Raw genomic sequence first — 17,737 nt, forward strand, 5'->3', positions numbered from 1 at the left:
AACCAACTATGTGCCACAATCACATGTTTTTCCTAATTGCAAATTCTTGCTGGAAAAATTTTTTCCAGCTTTAATTTGCAACTTCTCTCCAAGAACTAGTCTTTCTACTTATGATTTATTTAAATAAAACATGTGAAATTTAGTTGAAATAGTTTGGCCGTTTTTAGCCGGTCAATTTAGCCGGTTCGTCCAAAAAGTTTTGGCAACACTGCATATAGCAGGAATTAATTTTATTTAAAGCAGAGGTGGCCAAAACTCATACAATCCTACATTTTAATTTTGCTAAACGATGAGAGAATAAGTCGCTCACGTGTCTGATGGAAACAGTGTTCTCAGCGATTGCATTACAAAATATATACAATGCTAAAATATACATTTGGTTTTATTTAGAATATTGCTTGTTAATTTACACATAGTTTCCGAAGTCCATATAAAAAAATACCTAAGATGACTTTGTTAAAACGACCTCGTGCTTTGTCAGTCAAAGTGCTTAGGTAATAAATTGCGTAAGTACTTTGATGAATGGCGCCAGTTTCTTGGGACCCATACAAAATTTTTCAACTAGGCCAACTTTGTTCGATTTACTTATGTGTTTTCTCTGTGTGTACTCTGTGTGACAGGCTAACCTAATATTCACGCACGCCGCCAATTTATTGTCAAAAATTTCTCATGCACGTGCAACTTGTATGAGATCAACCGAAATTGAACGGCGTGCGTATGAAGCTAACTCAATTTCCAATTTTTGTTCTGCGTGACATTTTGATTTGACGTTTCGCTCAATGAAATCAAATGCAACCGCATGCAAGTCAATTTCGGGTGACGCAAAAAAACAAATTCGACGGCATGCGATCCAAAACGCAAGCCGCGAACATTAGGTTAGCCTGTGACTAACAATCATGCAGAGTCCGCAAAAAACTCCGGAAGAGTGTCTGCCTGTAGGGTGCATCAGACTAGGCCAAGCATACTTTGAAGTGCCATAAAAATAAAACTTAAGAAAGTTTTATGAAATGGCATTTGAGAAGTGCATATGCAAAAATTTTATAAATTGCACAAAGGAAATTTTTGCATATGCAGCAGTACATAGCATGCATTTAGGCGCCCGGTGTTAGCAGTCGCGCCTAAACATGCGCAAAATGTGCTAGCGTAAGTGTGCTTGGACGTGTGACTTGGACGTATCTGCTCTAATTATAACGTTAAAAGATTTTTTATAGTCATGTGCTGAAATGCCGGTACCCAATACTCGGTACCCAATACTTCAAAAAGATTTCGGTACTCAATACTTCCTTTTCGGTACCCAATACCGATTCTATACATAATTGCAGCTTTTTGACATAATTTGCAACATTCAAATTTCTGTCAAAAATGTTCCATCGACCATATGAATATGCTTCTCAATTAGTACGTGTAAGACGATGCTTTCCCAAAAGTTGAACAATTTGTACTAAGCAAAGTGGAAACCAGAAATCAAAACACTATAATCGCCTTCTTGATATTGTCGCAACAGTAAAATTCCGTTTTATCAGTTTCCACCTTCGTAGATCTAAAATTTACGAAAAATGCTTTGACGGGTGAAGGAAGTCTTTCAGGCTTACGAAGATAACATCGTCCGAAAAAAATGTTTCAAATAAAGAAGAGTTTCTCTGCATTGTGGCTATGGAAAATGGAAATTAAAACCTCTATTGGCCCCTACACTTTCTTTTGATAGGCTAGCCGCCCCTAAACCGCTTTTATTTTTGGTCTACATGCGTTCTAATTGTAAGCCTAAACGTTTTGGTACCGAGTATCGAAAGTATTGGATACTTTTTAAATCAGTACCGAGTATCGATCAATACTTCAAAGTATCGACTCAGCCCATCACTAATTTTTTAAGACCGCTGACGGCCTACCGTTAAGTTGGAAGTATTATCGGCGCAATTATTTCTTTTGTATATTTACCATTATGAGCCAGTGATGAAACTTATGGTACAATTGTACTTTTCTGGTACATTTTGAATTCCAAAAGTACATTGGTACTACATCGACATTTTTGATACAATTTTGTCAAAATACGGCGCTACGCCAAATTCTCTCGCAATACCATTGTGTATGCTTGGAAATTGGAATTTCTGTGGATGAAAATATTATCATCTTTTTCTACCTCATAGAAGTATGTAAATACGTGGTGTTTCTTAAAACCCAAAGACTTGCTAAAATCAACAAACAGTTGCAAAACGTTTTTTGTGAAACTTCGGTTGCATTAAATGTAACTGTTTTTTTGTAAAGTTTTTGTGTTACATGCACTTAATAAACACACTTGTACGCTTTTTTAGTTTTTGAATACCTTGATATATTTATTTGTATTGGAAACTTAGAGTACAACTCCTCAAAACATACGTATGCGATTATATGGGAAGAGGAGGGGGGAAGGCATGGGAAAGTTGGAAAGGGTGAGATGGAAAGAACAGGACGATGACATATATGGCGTCTTGCAGGAAAAACGCTCCGTGCTCACCACGAAGCTCCTCAAGCGAATGATATCTATTCTCATCGGGAGTGTGGAAGAAATGCGACCCGAGGTGCTTGAACCTTAGCTTCGCAAAGGCAGGACTCCAGAGCATCAGGTGTTGAGATAATTCCATACCACTATTCACCATGCAGCTGGTGCAGTAAGGGTCATCGATGATATTCAGCCTTACAGCATGCTTACCTATAACGCAGTTACCAGTTAGAACGCTCACAAGAAGTGAGAAGTGTAACTAGCTTAGTCTCACGAGCTCCCTGGACCGCCCCTGGTCTACACGTGGTCAGAAGGACTTAGCCACCTTGCACCTAAAAGGCCTTTGCCCAGCGCACGCTGAGCTGACCAAACGCCCATCTGTACACAAGAAGACCGCATGAGATCAGCGGAGCACCCAGACCTTGATCAATTTCTCAAGGGTTCCCCTGTATTGCCAGCTCATCGGCTATGCAGTTACCCATGATTTCGCTATGACCCGGAACCCAAAGGAGCTTAATAGCGTAGTTATCCGTTCTCAAGGGTTCCCCTGAATTGCCAGCTCATCGACTATGCAGTTACCCATGATTTCGCTATGACCCGGAACCCAAATGAGCTTAAAGCGTAGTTATCCGATGCGGTCGATAAGGAAGTACAAGAGCTGCTTGGCTGTCGAAGTAGATATTCACCTACATAAAATTAGTTACACTAGAGAGCAAACAATCCGAAGCCTCCTGTATTGCGGCTACCTCCGCTTGGAAAACGCTACAGTGATCCGGTTGCCTGAATTTCAGATGGAGATGGAGAGTTTTTTCTGTTTACACTTTTGAATCTAAACGAAAATTCGAGCAGCTGTTCTATACTGAATATTTTCCTCTTGTGAGATAACAGATGACATTTCACGTAAATTTTGTTGCCGGACATGTTTTACTGGAGATATTAAACGCACGTACCAATTGAGATATTTACCTAATTTAAAAACATATGTGTTCATATGTATGTATGGTCTTTTAAATGTTGGTACCTTTTCGGCTGATTTAGTACTTCTTTTGGCCATTTGGTACAAAAATCAAAAACCTATTTATCGTCCCTGTTATCAGCTGTTCATTAAGCAGTTTGTGTATCATCCCGTTTCGATAACGTAAGTGTCGGACTCACCAGTTGCCAACATTTTAGCAGCAGTTGAGGTAAACAGTTACATCTTAGAAACGCGCCCATTCTTCCATTTGAAGGCAGAAAATTAGTCTTTCTGAATAAATCTCCATTCAAAAATATCCAGCAGAAACTTGCCGGAGAGTAACGAACGATTATCTCTCAAATTGGAAAATATACAAAAAAATACGCTAACGAAAAATTAGTAAAAACTTGCAAGTTTTTACTACAGCTGATCGAAATTTTATTTATATACATACCTACAAAAGCGTAAAACAGAAAACATGAAAATACTGTAAATTAAAAGTTTTTCTAAACCAAATGTAAATGAGTATGTACTTTCTTCTGAAACATTTGCAGTTCTAATAAGTTATTTCTAACTTTAAAGTCATCAAAATAAATTTCATTATTTTCATACATTACAAAATTTTGACTTTGATCACCTGTTTTTCTTGCTGGCAAATTGCTGCTCGTAAACATTTTTCCAGCAGGAATTAGCAGCCAGGGTTGCCACTTTGGCAAATTGTTACCAAAATTGGTAGAAAAAATTTGGGTTGGTAAAAAGGTAAATTTTTTCTCATTTTGGTAGATTTTTAATGAACTTCCCGATTTATTTTTCGTAGTTATCTTTAAATATATTATAAATTTCTTTGCATACTTTTTATATAAATACATACCTATAAATGTACATCGACATAAGGCGAACATATAGCGCTCCATTCAAAACTAATTTTACTGGAATCCCGAGGAGCTTTTGATTGCCTAAATATTTTAAATGATTATCTATACATAATATAAAGGAAAGTCGAGATTCTTTGTACGCGGTAATCTCGAGAGCTACTGAACATATTTGGACGAGATTTTCTGTAATATATTATGTATCTATAGGAGAGTGACCTTTTTAATTGCGAATTTTAATAGGGTTGCCACCTATTAAAGAAATTCTAATAAGCGGAGGCGTCAGTTCTGCACCGTCACTGTCCAATGTAAACATTTAGCCTCTGGATGTGTAATAATTTATTATTTTTCTGAGTAGGGTTGCCAGCTGCTTAAAAACTATAAGATCTCCACCGTCTGTTGGATAAAAAAAATTAGGTACCAAATGAAAGTGCATGGCCTCCGCATGTGCAAAAACTTTAAGTTTTTTGAGTAGGGTTGCCACCTATTTAAAACTACTATCTTCTATACATAGTATCAAGGAGAGGCGAGATATTTTGATCACGCTATTGAGTGGATTTAGGCACGATTTTTTATGTATATAATAAACGAAGTCCATGATGGCATATGATTTCTTTGTCCAAATACGTAAATGTACATCATATGTACACATTCAGCGCGTGGCGAAGCCTCGCTCATCCGTGACCGGCTAGTTTAAATATAAAGAAAAAATTGCCAGGTATGTAATAACGCACTATGATTTTCGCAAAAAAAAAAAAAATAAATCAACGCAATTTTTTATTAATGGAGAAAATAAAAAAAAATCAACGGGAATTTTAGGCAGCACATTGTTGGCTATATAGTATTTGCTTTAAAACTCCATAACTTAAATTGTTCTAAAAATACAGAGTAAAAAATTCGAAACTTAGACGAAAATGTTTGGAATTTTTCTATACGTTGTATATAGTTTGCATCCTCGATTTTTATGGATTTATTTAAAGCAAAAAAAAATTTTTACACGAAAAATATTGCGAATATTAAAAAAATAACTTTTTTTGGAGTCACTATATTTGTCTATAATAACTCGAGTTAAAGTTTTTCAAATAATGAATTTCATTGTTGCCTTTAGTTTCATCACCTCCGTTTTTGGTTGAAGGAAACTGAGAATATGCCAATAATATGACTCGAATACCGTATAACTAGTTAAATAAAAAGTTCTCAAAAACAATTTTAATTCTTATTGAAATAACTAAAAAAAAAATTAAAATAGAACTATAGTTTTAATTAAAATAAATAAAACTATAGTTTTTATTAAAATAATTATAAAAAAGTTATTGGTAGATATTTCCCAGATTTGGTAAATTTTTTTCAAGTGGATGGTAAATTTTTTTTTCGTAAGTGGCAACCCTGTTAGCAGCTTCCCCTCTAAATCAATTGTCACTTTGCCCTCTCAATTTCATCTAATTTGCAAGTTTTTTCGCACGCGAACGCCAAAATCTTATAATTTGTGATAATTTACAATAACTATCAGCCTGTCGAAAATACTAAATTTAAAACAAAATGTACGTTCATAACTTACAAAATTCAAAACGCTGAGTGTTTGCTATTTGAAGTAGAATATCGAACTCTACAGTATTCTGTTAGACTGAAAGTTTGAATCAACTTATGCAGAGGTCTAGTATATATATATGTACGTATGTATGTACATAAGTTATTCAACAAAATGAAAATTCTCAACTGCAATTACTTACAAATCGTTGCCCTCCTGGCCAAGTATGCATTTGAGCACTTTTGAGCTTCCTGTTGCATGCCACCCTGCCGCCAACGACATGAGTCGCTGACCACCGAAGTGTAACGCTAGCCAACTAGGGTACTGAATACAATTGCTGATCTACAACTCTTGTGGCTGGTCCTAAAAACTGCTGCCTTGGCATGGTGTGAAAGTTCAGGCGTTTAGGCAGCTCCACGGAATGAAAAGGTGAGGTTGGGTCATTCTAGCAAGGGTTGCTTTTGTTTTAACATTTGTTGCAGAAGTGCTGCTCAGTTGTTGAATAAGTGGCTTATGTAGGAAATTTTCAGTGTATCTTATCTCTTAAACAAGTAACCCCGTGTAGCAAACATATTCGCATATTAACTTAAATTTTAGAAAAGTTATAAAAATTATGAATACATCATTCATTTGACGGGAAGTGAAAATAGGCTGGTTTTCTTTACGCAGCCTGTTTTATACTTGAACTATTATTATATCTAATTTGAATTCTTGTTCGCTTCCATTTCAACCGCCCAAATTAATTATTAAAGAATTGTCGAATAAAATCCGTGAATTCGGTTTGCTTTTAAATACGGTTTTAGCGAATTCTCTATAAACACAAAAGTAAAAATGCTTGAATGCAATATGTGTTGATTCAAATCGTTTTTATTTTGTGAATGCCGTTTCTGCGTAGTATAAACAAGGTAACAGTTACATATAATGGCTGTAGCTAAGTGTGCAGAGATATTTCCTATTCTTTGTAAGCTTTCAAAAGATCACTGCTGTCAGACGCAACATGTTTAAATGATTTTTATTTTGTGTTTTCGAACTATCGAGGCAGAGCGAAGCTCTCCGTTATCCCGAAATTATTCGAGGCAATTATTTTTAATCAGCTGACATATTCTTTATCTTCTTCGAATTCACAATCTCAACACGGGTTTTCTAAAAGAAAATGTGCTATCACTAATTTATTGGAGTTTACAACTCATATTTCTAACGGTTTTACAGAAAATGCTCATACCGATGTAATATACACCGATTTCAGTAAAACTTTTGATGAAGTATGTCACTCGTTACTAATCCGTAAACTTGATCTAATCTGCTCTCAGCCCAGTCTTCTTCAATGGATCTCTTCTTACCTCTCGGATAGAACGCAAAGAGTAATTTTTAAATAATGTTCTTCCAACATCAATAAAGTTTCTTTAGTAGTTCCTCAGGGAAGTCACCTTGTTCCGATTCTGTTCCTGATATTCATGAATGATGTTTCTTCTATAATAAAATATTCAAACATTCTAATGTATGCCGATAATGTGAAACTTGTTAAAACATTGTCCTATGTATATCGAAGAAAGGTATTTGTTACAAGCGGATCTAAACAACGTAATTAGGTGGTAAAGTGCAAACTATGTATATGCCACTAAACCATACAAATCTTAAGTTATGGGTTTCTCTCGAAGGGCAGTTTAACCAGCTGTTTATTCATTATCAAATTATAATCTGGAGCAGTTATCCAATGTCGATCTTGGTATCACAATGGATTCCAAATTCAGTTTTAAACCTCATATTAATGTTACAGTCAATAAAGCCAAAGGTGTATTTGCTTTTTTAAAGCGATGGTCAAAAGAATTATGTAACAAAAGCTCTTTTTAACAATTTAGTTAGGCCTATATTGAAATACAGAACTATTGTTTGTAATCCCCGCTACCAAGTTCATTCAGAAAGGATTGAATCAATTCAAAAACAATGCTTGAGATTTTCATCGCGTGATTTTAACTGGGGTTTAGACTACAATCTCACGGCTTACACTAGTCGTCTAAAGCTCATAAATTTGCCTAGACTCGCAAGTCGTAGAGAAATGCTAGGTATAATATCTATTTATCGTAAAATGAATGACAGGCTTGAGTAATAGCACGTTCCTTCTGGCTGATGTAAACTTTAATATTTTTCTCGAGTGGCAAGACACTTTCGACCTCTGTTTTTGAATCCATGCAAAACTAACTTTGAATTAAACGTTGTTTATGTCAAGACTTTAATTCTCACTCCAGCAACCGTACATCAGAGATGCCAACTCGTTTTATATTTCTCCCCGATTTTCGGTGAAATTCCCCGCACTGGCATAATTCCATTAAAACCACTCGAATCTTTTAATTCAGTTTTTTGAATTTATTAACGAATGTACATCCAATATTTAAATGTTAAATTATTTCACTAATTTTTTATAAAAACATATCTTATTGTATAACATAGGCCATTTATGTAAGTCAAAATTTAAAACTTTGGGTACAACTCACAAATTCATCAAACTAAAAATAATGTTCATCAATTATTTATACTTTTTATCCCGAATTTTGAGAAGCTAATTTAATTTAAGTATATTAAAGTACAAGTTTGTAGTTGCTAATAATTACCATTGATTTTTGATAACTTTTTTTGCTGAGGCCATTCACACTTTCTTCCACTTGGCTCACTTGAATTTAAATACAGATTAGAGATTTTTTTTCTTTAGGAGAGGGAAATGCTTTATGCACTGGCCGGGGGCGCTAGTCTCTATACTACCTTCCCCGAGTGTGGGACTCCCACCGAAGCGTGTTGGGCTACCCACTAAAACCCAAACTCCCACCGCCCGCGCAAGAATCCCGCATCTGGCACCGCAATTCTGCATGTCTTCAGATGCAGGAGCGCGCTGTTAGAGCCTTGGGGCTGCTCTTTTGTAGGGGCGTTTCATTCGGGTGTCCTCAGTAGACAACCGTCCTCTCGTTTGCAGCGGAGTACGAATTTCACGTATCTCGCAACTGCTTCCCACTTTTCTGCGCTGGAAATCATTATCCCAACTATGTTGTCCGGAGTAATGTCTCCGTGTCTTTCTTCCAACATTCTGCGCGAAATCAAGAAGTGTTCGCAGGTGAAGAATGTGTGGTACACGTTATCTTCGACGTTTCCACAGTAGTGACAGAACGGTGAGTCCACCCTTCCCATTCTATGAAGATATTCTCGGAAGTAACCATGACCGGTGAGGAATTGCGTCAGGTAGAAATCGACTTCCCCATGTGGTCTGTTCAGCCATGTTTGAAGGTCGGCTATCAGGGAGTGTGTCCATCGACCTTTTGTGCTCGCGTTCCAGTTTTGTTGCCACTGCTGGATCAGTTGCTCGCGCGCCCTTGCCGCGGCAGCTGCTCGACCTATCTCGGCACTGAGATTGTAAATCTCTTTTCGCTCGTAAGCAAGTAGCTCAATTGGCATGACGCCAGAAATAACTAGAACCGCGTCCGCGGACACTGTACGGTATGCAGAAGCAATGCGTAGTGCCCCTCTGCGCTGTACCGAAGACATTTGAATCCGGTATTTTTTGACTTTCAATGCGTCAGCCCATATTTCTGCCCCGTACAGGAGCACCGATTGGACCGCTGTCATCAGAAGCTTCCTGCGGCATGGCTTCGGGCCGCCCACGTTCGCCATCAGCCGGCTTAGAGCCACCGTGCTCTGCGCAGCTTTTTCACATACTCCTTGGATGTGTTCCCAGAATGTGAGTTTGCTGTCAAGCTTCACCCCTAGGTATATTGTAGACCTAGAAGTCGTCACGAGTTGAGGTCCGACCGTCATATTTATAATTGTTGGGATCCGTTTTCTGGTGAGGAGCACGATCTCCGTTTTGGCTGTAGCCAATATCAGATCAATGAGCGATCATCCACTGACGTTGCGCATGACCTGGTTTAACTTGAGCTGTGCTAGCTGGACGTTTCTTGCTGCTATAACGGCGGCCACGTCGTCCGCGACACATGTTAGACATTAGTATATTAGACTGAATACAAAAAAAAATCATCCAGAAAAAACATGCTGTAAATTTGAAAGAAATTGGTGATCGTTTAGGGGTTGCTCAACGCGATTTTTAATTTTCACCAAGTCGCGCATCTGAAATACATCTTTGTCAAACATATCGCCTATTAATATGATAGTTAACAAGCGAGCAAACAAGAAAGGTGTAAAAATCACTTACCTTCATATATTTCTCTATGGGTCCGGGCGAATACTTCACGACCCGGATGTCGACGATTGGGGTATCGCTCTGCATAGTCTTTGAGCAGGTCTGGCATTACAGCAAGCTTCACCGTAAATTAGGTGAATATCCGCATATTCATGCGACGTATACTGCGTGTTCTCTGTCATAGTATTAATAACACAATGTTCGAAGGGTCCAATTTCACAAAATCCACTTTCATTATATCCGGTAAGTAACATAAAATAATGTCAGAAGCAAGTAATTATGTACCTTTGCACTATTTAGCATGTCATTTGACGGTAACAAGAGCAAATTCAATTTAAATCTATTAAATACATTCTAGCGTGTCTCAGTCCTTTACCCACAGAAGCGGCTATAACTTTTTTTTCTATTCGAAACAGTAAGTGTGGCACCTTTCTGAAATCCTTATTAAATGAGCAATTTTTTTATGTAATGTAAACTTAAAGCTCAGTACGTTTTTTTTTTCACCCGAGACAGTCAAAGTTGGGGAAGAAAATATCAAAACGTTAAAAATCCAGAAATAGGTAGTCCTAATTTTATGATGGTTCCTTAATATATTTTAACTACATTGCATTTGAGTATGGAGAGGCAACTATCTGGAAGTATTTTACATAAAAAATTTACTAAGTATTGCCCGGTTTGTAGTTGCAGTTAAAGAAAACACATGAAAAGGCACGATTTTTTTTAATTCGAAAAAATGTTAATATTTCAAAAACGGTGACACTTTTACCTGAAAATTTTTTGTTTATCAGTGAGCTCACCCCCCACCTACCTTCCCCTAAAGTTTGGCACGTCACTTCTGGGACACCCTGTTTGTACAAGTACATAGGTACAAAAACACAGAAATAAAAAATATCTGTTGAAATAAACAGAAGATCGCCGGACGCCAAATCATATGCGTTTTAGTTTTAAACAAAGACGATATGGTAATTTTTCCTCAGTATATATTCAGATACGAGTATAAGTAAATGTCATAATTTTAAAATAGTTTTAGCAATAACTGAAACTTATAGCCGGTTTCACCAGCAGTTTTAACGGAAAGTTATCTTTTATTTTCTGTCAATTTCCATATAACATTCATAAAATTAATATCATTTTTCACTTAAATTGCTTTCGTGAAATTGGCTGTAAGTAACATATTTGTGTGAATCTTACAATTTCTGGTAAGAAACCAGGTACAGAACTATGCAAAATCAAAAATGATATGATGATAAAATTTAGCTTAATCAAAACTTTTTCATCCATTATTTTATTTGGAAAATATGGAAAATACTTTAAATATTTTTGCAACATTTTCTGTTCTTTCATTTGCGTGAATTTGAAAGGAAAACAATGATTTTATGTGTCTTTATCTTTTATGGTTAGTAAAATAAACAAATATCGACATTTATTGAATCGTTAGTGGTATTTTCCACTTTTGTGTTTATAAAATTTGCTTTCGGATGTTAACTGCTGTTATGGAAATTTGAATTTTTGCATATATGTGCCCGGGCTTTTACGGGCACGAAGAACAAGACATTTACGATCCACAAGTGGGACGTATTCCCTCTCTATTACCCATTTTTCTACCATGAGGAGCGCTTTCTGTGCTGTTTTGAACACCCGTGGAATCCCTCGGGCTCGTGTGGAGCAAACCTTTTGAATAATAATGTGTCTGTTGGGTAATCCAACAAGTAAGTATGTACAATACATATATATGTACAGGCCCAAATAGATACATATGTATGTGTGGATATGTATGACTTTTATGCTGCCTCCAGTGATCGGACTTCTACCACATTGTGGTAGATCTGCCACTTTTTTGAGCATCTACCACACCAGGTCTGAAATCTACCGTAAAATAGTAAATTTTCTCAATATTCAATTTTTCGACAGGAAACATGGTTTTATTGTGTTAAATTGCAAAATATATGATTTATATAAAAGAATTAATAGCGAAAATGTTAAAAAACAGCGATTTTGTGAGAGTATTAGAAAATTTCAGTGCATCTAAAGTTTCGTTTCTAAAGAGTTGTTTACTTTTACTTGAGAATTGTCAAAATCGGCAAACCCTAAGTAGCGGTTTCTGGAACATACCACATTTGTCCGCTACATTGTGATGTGATAAAAAGAAAAGCTGGCAGCANTAAAAGAATTAATAGCGAAAATGTTAAAAAACAGCGATTTTGTGAGAGTATTAGAAAATTTCAGTGCATCTAAAGTTTCGTTTCTAAAGAGTTGTTTACTTTTACTTGAGAATTGTCAAAATCGGCAAACCCTAAGTAGCGGTTTCTGGAACATACCACATTTGTCCGCTACATTGTGATGTGATAAAAAGAAAAGCTGGCAGCATTCCGCAAGGTTGCAGAAATCTTTCAAAATATGTTCGAAAAATATCTTGATACGGAAGGAACTGCTTTACACTGTCATGGAAAAAAATTGCCAAAACTTAACGGCATTTTTAGCACCTTCAATCTTGCACTTTATTATATTAAAATTAATTTGTTTTTGGATTATAATTAAAATGTTTGCAAAACCTGAGATCTACCACATTCTTTTGAAATCTACCACATTTTTTTCCAGATTCTACCACACAAATTTGTTTTCAAGTCCGATCACTGGCTGCCTCATAGAACCCACTTGTTAAAGACTAAAACAGCAAACCGAAAATCAAAAACAAAAACAAGCCATTGAGCAAGAATTACAGGCCCCTTCGCAGCTACATCACACAAAAACGTGTACGATAAAATTGCAACAGGAAGCGCTTACAAGTTGCACAATAATAAATTGTGCAACAACGTGTAAAGTACTTTTTGACCGCTTTAAAGCAAACACGAAAATGGAAGCCAACGGGTAGTTGAGTTGCACTTTTCTTTGTGTATAGGTACATATATTGACTTTCGGTGCACGCAGCTTCCACCTTTTAGTACGCCTGGCCACACGTGGTAAATGTGGCTAACATGTTCAAGCTGCTGCCTCTAGTGCTTTGTTTCTACAAAAATGTTCTAAATGTGTACTATTATATACCCGGTAGGAAAATCCACGGATTTAGTGAGGTTACATATAGAAAATGTAGAACTATGACTTCTTGTTGTGCCACTACAGCCGTTCGCCAGTTTGGGTGGAGATAATATACACACCTTGTGCACCAGTAGAATATTTCTTGCTTTCGGTGTCCACCCACAGGCGTTGAGTCGAAGGATCTACAAATATACCGTCGCCTTTGGGTGTATATTTTACAGGACAAAAAACAACTACTATATGTATGCGTTATTTGTTACTAAGGAAGCCTTCCCCAATGTCTGGCCAAAGTTTTTATTAATCGTAATCGGGAAATTGGCGCCATATGAAATCGTACACTTACGTAAAAATTTGTGCAGAATAGGAACTGCTTTCAGGCTCTTCAAAATTAATTCTTTTTTCCTATTTTTATAATTTTGTAAAATATTTTCTAGAATGTTACTTTTTACAAAAGCTAAAGTAAAAAATAAGTTTAGAAATTTAGAAAAAAGTATACTGACCGAGAAGCATTGTACCGCTTTTTAAACACATTTGTATATCACTTTGAAGCCAATTTATCAGATAATCTAATATTGATGTTTTTTTTTTACCTTCTTCATGATGTAAACGTGAGGTTTTTCTTGGGAGGCATGCTTTTGGTTTAATCTTCCTTCGACAACAATTTCCCATACATGCCATTTGAACACTTTTGGAGAAATAAGTTATTTGTTTATTTTCACCTAAAAGTGACATTCTGAAAATATTTAGCATTTTTTGGTTTTTTTCAAGAGTCTTGTTTCACGAAAATATAAAAACAAGGAAATTTTTGAAACTCATTAAGCAATAAACAGGCATTAGTAATTATATTATTTTCAGTTTTTTTTTCATAAAAAGCTGGGTTATATTTGGGAAATATTTAGCCGTACATGGTGCAATCATAAATTCTCTTAAGACACAAAATAAAGTGTTGAGGTAGTCATTCACAAACAGTTACGCCTTTTTCATTGCCTCTTTGTGTAAATTTGTTTACATGTTGATTATCGAATAACCTGAGCAGGACAAATATTTGTATATGGAGTAGGTATAATATATCAAAGAAATACCGTTAGCAAAAGAAAACAAAACGGCTTACAATAATAAAAAAACATTCGATATCGAACGTAACTCGAATCGATATTTGATTTTAGATCACGACATTCGATAGCGAGTGTGATTCGCCCGTTTAAATTGTATTGTGGAGAAAACTGCATACATTTTCATACCCGAGCGCATTTGTGCACAAGGGTATTATAACTTTGTTCACATAACGGTTGTTTGTAACAGGCAAAACGAATCGAGATAGATATAGATAAATGAGATATCTTAACGAAACTTGGTACGTGCACTTCTTTCTGGCGTAGGACGGATGGTACTGAAAATGGGCCAAATCGGACAATAACTACGCCTACCTCCCATATAACAGTAATTTTCAGAAATACGAAAACTGCGATATTTTAGTAACTACTTAAGATTATTCACTCAAAATTGATACTTGCAATAAGTTTCAGACGAAAAATAAGAATATTATACATTTTTGAAAAACTTTTGTAACTTATGGTTACATGTGTACATCTTGGTTCCGCTGGACCAATTTCTTCCAAACTTGGCACAGTCGTTCGCCTTCGTATAACATACGTAATGGCAGAAACTTTTTAAAATTTGACAATAACCACGCCCACATCCCATATAACGGTAATTTAGAGAAATAGGAAATCTTCGATAAATCCGTAAATATTAAGGACAATTTATTCAAAATTGATGCTTGCAACAACTCTTTACCAAGAAATATGTTTATGATAAAATTTTGGATAATGGGCGTGGCACCGCCCACTTATGATCACATATATGTATCTCGGTAACCGATCGACATTGAAATCGGACTAAAATTACGGCCGCTTTTCATATAACAGTAAATTTCAGAAATGCTTGAAACTTCAATATTTCGAAATTTATGGACGCTAATTTACTCAAAATTGATACAACCGGCTTACCATGTAGTGATAGCTTCCGGAAAGGTGAAGAACATATATTTAATACTTGCGCCGGGTATTTCATTTCATTTCATTTATTAATTCATTTTTGTACATGTGAGACTAATGTCCCTTAAAGTACATCGACTCATGGTAGACTGTAATATATAAGTATATTCTAAAATAACCTTATTACAGTAGATTCTTTACAATATTATTATATACGTAGAGCTTTAGTTGCAAAGTAAAGAAAGAAGACATAGAAAGGGGGAAGTAGGAGAAAGAGCAAGGATTAGAGAAGCCATTAGTAGAAGAAAGTTTGCATTGTTTGCTTGAAGCGTGTCGCATCTTTAATAATTTTAGCAGCTGGTGGAAGAGAGTTCCACAGCTGTACAGCATTAATAAAGAACATTCGAGAGGAAATGAGAAGCCTACACCTAGTGATTATAATATTTACCACACGTTCACATTTCCCAAATTTTAACTTTCGAAATAAGTATTACGGTTTTGCAGTATAAATCAGCTTGTGAATGAAGACAAGGTTTCTTATCTTAAGATAGTTTTCTAGGGTGTTGTGAAGTATTTGTCTAGTATAAACAGAGATGTGTTCATATTTCCGTTTCAAAAAAACGAACCGCGCTGTATTATTTAAGGCTTTTTTTGCATTTTCAACATTGATGTTTGGTCGAGTTAGGAGTACAATACCTCGCTATATGTGATTTGTGGAACTATAAGCATCTTAACTAATCTGAGGTTTACATCTTTCGGTAATAAATACGCAGTGCGATATAATGTCCTTAACACGTTATATATTTTACAAACCGAATATTTAGTTTATATGATCAGAACAGTTCATCCTTACATTTACCTTAAAACCAAGATTAGTCACACCCTGCTCGAATTTTATATTAACGCCATCAAGCATAATCGGTGAAAGACCACTCAGGTTATGTTCTTCTTTTGATATGGCTAAAGCCTTGGTTTTCAGTGTATTTAGCTGTAAGTTATTTGTCCGCGCCCAGTTAGATATACGTAAGAGATCTTCATTTATTCTACAGACTAGATCTTCTGACAATCGAATCGTTTATAAAAATACAAAATAGTATTGGACCCAATATCGAACCTTGAGGTACTCCAGACGTAACCCTTTTTAGGCCAGATACTCTTTTCCCACACTGTACTTGTTGCAGACGATTAGATAGATAACTTTTCATAAGTTTTATTGCAAAGCTGCTAAAACATTTTTATACCCGAGCGCACTTGTGCACAAGGGTATATTAATTTTGTTCACATAACGGTTGTTTGTAACAGCCAAAACGAATCGAGATAGATATAGACAAATGTATACATAAATGATCAGGATGAAAAAAGAAATCGATTAAGCCATGTCTGTCTGTCCGTCCGTCTGTCCGTCTGTCCGTCTGTCCGTCTGTCCGTGTACACGATAACTCGAGCAAAAATTGAGATATCTCAACGAAATTTGGTATGTAGGTTTCCCTTAATCCAAGGTAGGTTGGTATTGAAAATGGGCGAAATCGGACTTTAACCACGCCCACTTCCCATATAACGGTAATTTCCAGAAATACGAAAACTGCGATATTTTAGTAACTACTGAAGATTATTCACTCAAAATTGATATTTACAATAATTTTTAGACGAAAAATAAGAATATTATAAATTTTTGGAAAATGGGCGTAGCCACGCCCACTTATGGTTACATGTGTATATCTTGGTAACCGCTGCACCAATTTCTTCCAAACTTGGCACAGTATCCAAACTTGGCACAGCATACCAAATGGCCAAAAATTTTTAAAATCGGACAATAACCACGCCCACATCCCATATAACGGTAATTTAGAGAAATACAAAATCTTCGATAAATCAGTAAATATTGAAGCTAATTTATTCAAAATTGATGCTTGCAACAATTCTTTACCAAGAAATACGTTTATGGTAAAATTTTGGAAAATGGGCGTGGCACCGCCCACTTATGATCACATATAAGTATATCGGTAACCGTTCTACCAATTTGTACCAAACTCGGTNTAATTTATTCAAAATTGACGCTTGCAACAATTCTTTACCAAGAAATAGGTTTATCTTAAAAATTTGGAAAATAGGCGTGGCACCGTCCACTTATGATCACATATACGTATCTCGGTAACCGTTCCACCAATTTGTACCAAACTCGGTATGGTTATTGTGCTTGCCACATAAAAGCAAAACGTTGAAAATTATTTAAACCGGACTAAAATTGAGGCCGCTTTTCATATAACGGTAAATTTCAGAACTGCTTGAAACTTCAAAATTTCGAAATTTAAGAACTCTAATTTACTTAAAATTGATACGCCCCAGCTTAGCATGTAGCTGTAGCTTTCGGAAAGGTGGAAAACATATATTTAATACTTGCGTCGGGTATTTAATGTTCGGCTCCGCCCGAACTTAGACTTTCATACTTGTTTTTTTTTAATTTCAACAGCAGTAGTTTATGGTCAATTGTATCGAAAGCCTTGCTAAAATCCAACAGCGCCATGATTGTTAAGTGGTTTTGGTCATATGCAGGACTAATATCTTCAAATATTTTTAACATAGCTGTAGTGCAACTGTGACGTGCGCGGAAACCAGACTGATTTTCCGTTAATATTTTATTTTCATTTAGGTAGAATATTAATTGCCTCTCCAAATACTTTTCAAATACC

At 35.9% G+C, this 17,737-nt stretch overlaps 1 protein-coding gene across 5 annotated transcripts in view; it reads left to right on the forward strand.

Moving 5' to 3' along the window:
• beat-VII (Immunoglobulin domain-containing protein beaten path VII) overlaps positions 1-17,737 on the forward strand; it is a 501,410-nt gene that overhangs the window by 332,974 nt on the left and 150,699 nt on the right. The window lies entirely within an intron of this gene.

The sequence above is a fragment of the Rhagoletis zephyria genome, unplaced genomic scaffold, assembly GCF_001687245.7.
Source record: "Rhagoletis zephyria isolate East Lansing unplaced genomic scaffold, Rhagoletis_zephyria_1.1 Rzeph_scaffold_00023, whole genome shotgun sequence".
In the NCBI taxonomy this organism is placed as follows: domain Eukaryota; kingdom Metazoa; phylum Arthropoda; class Insecta; order Diptera; family Tephritidae; genus Rhagoletis; species Rhagoletis zephyria.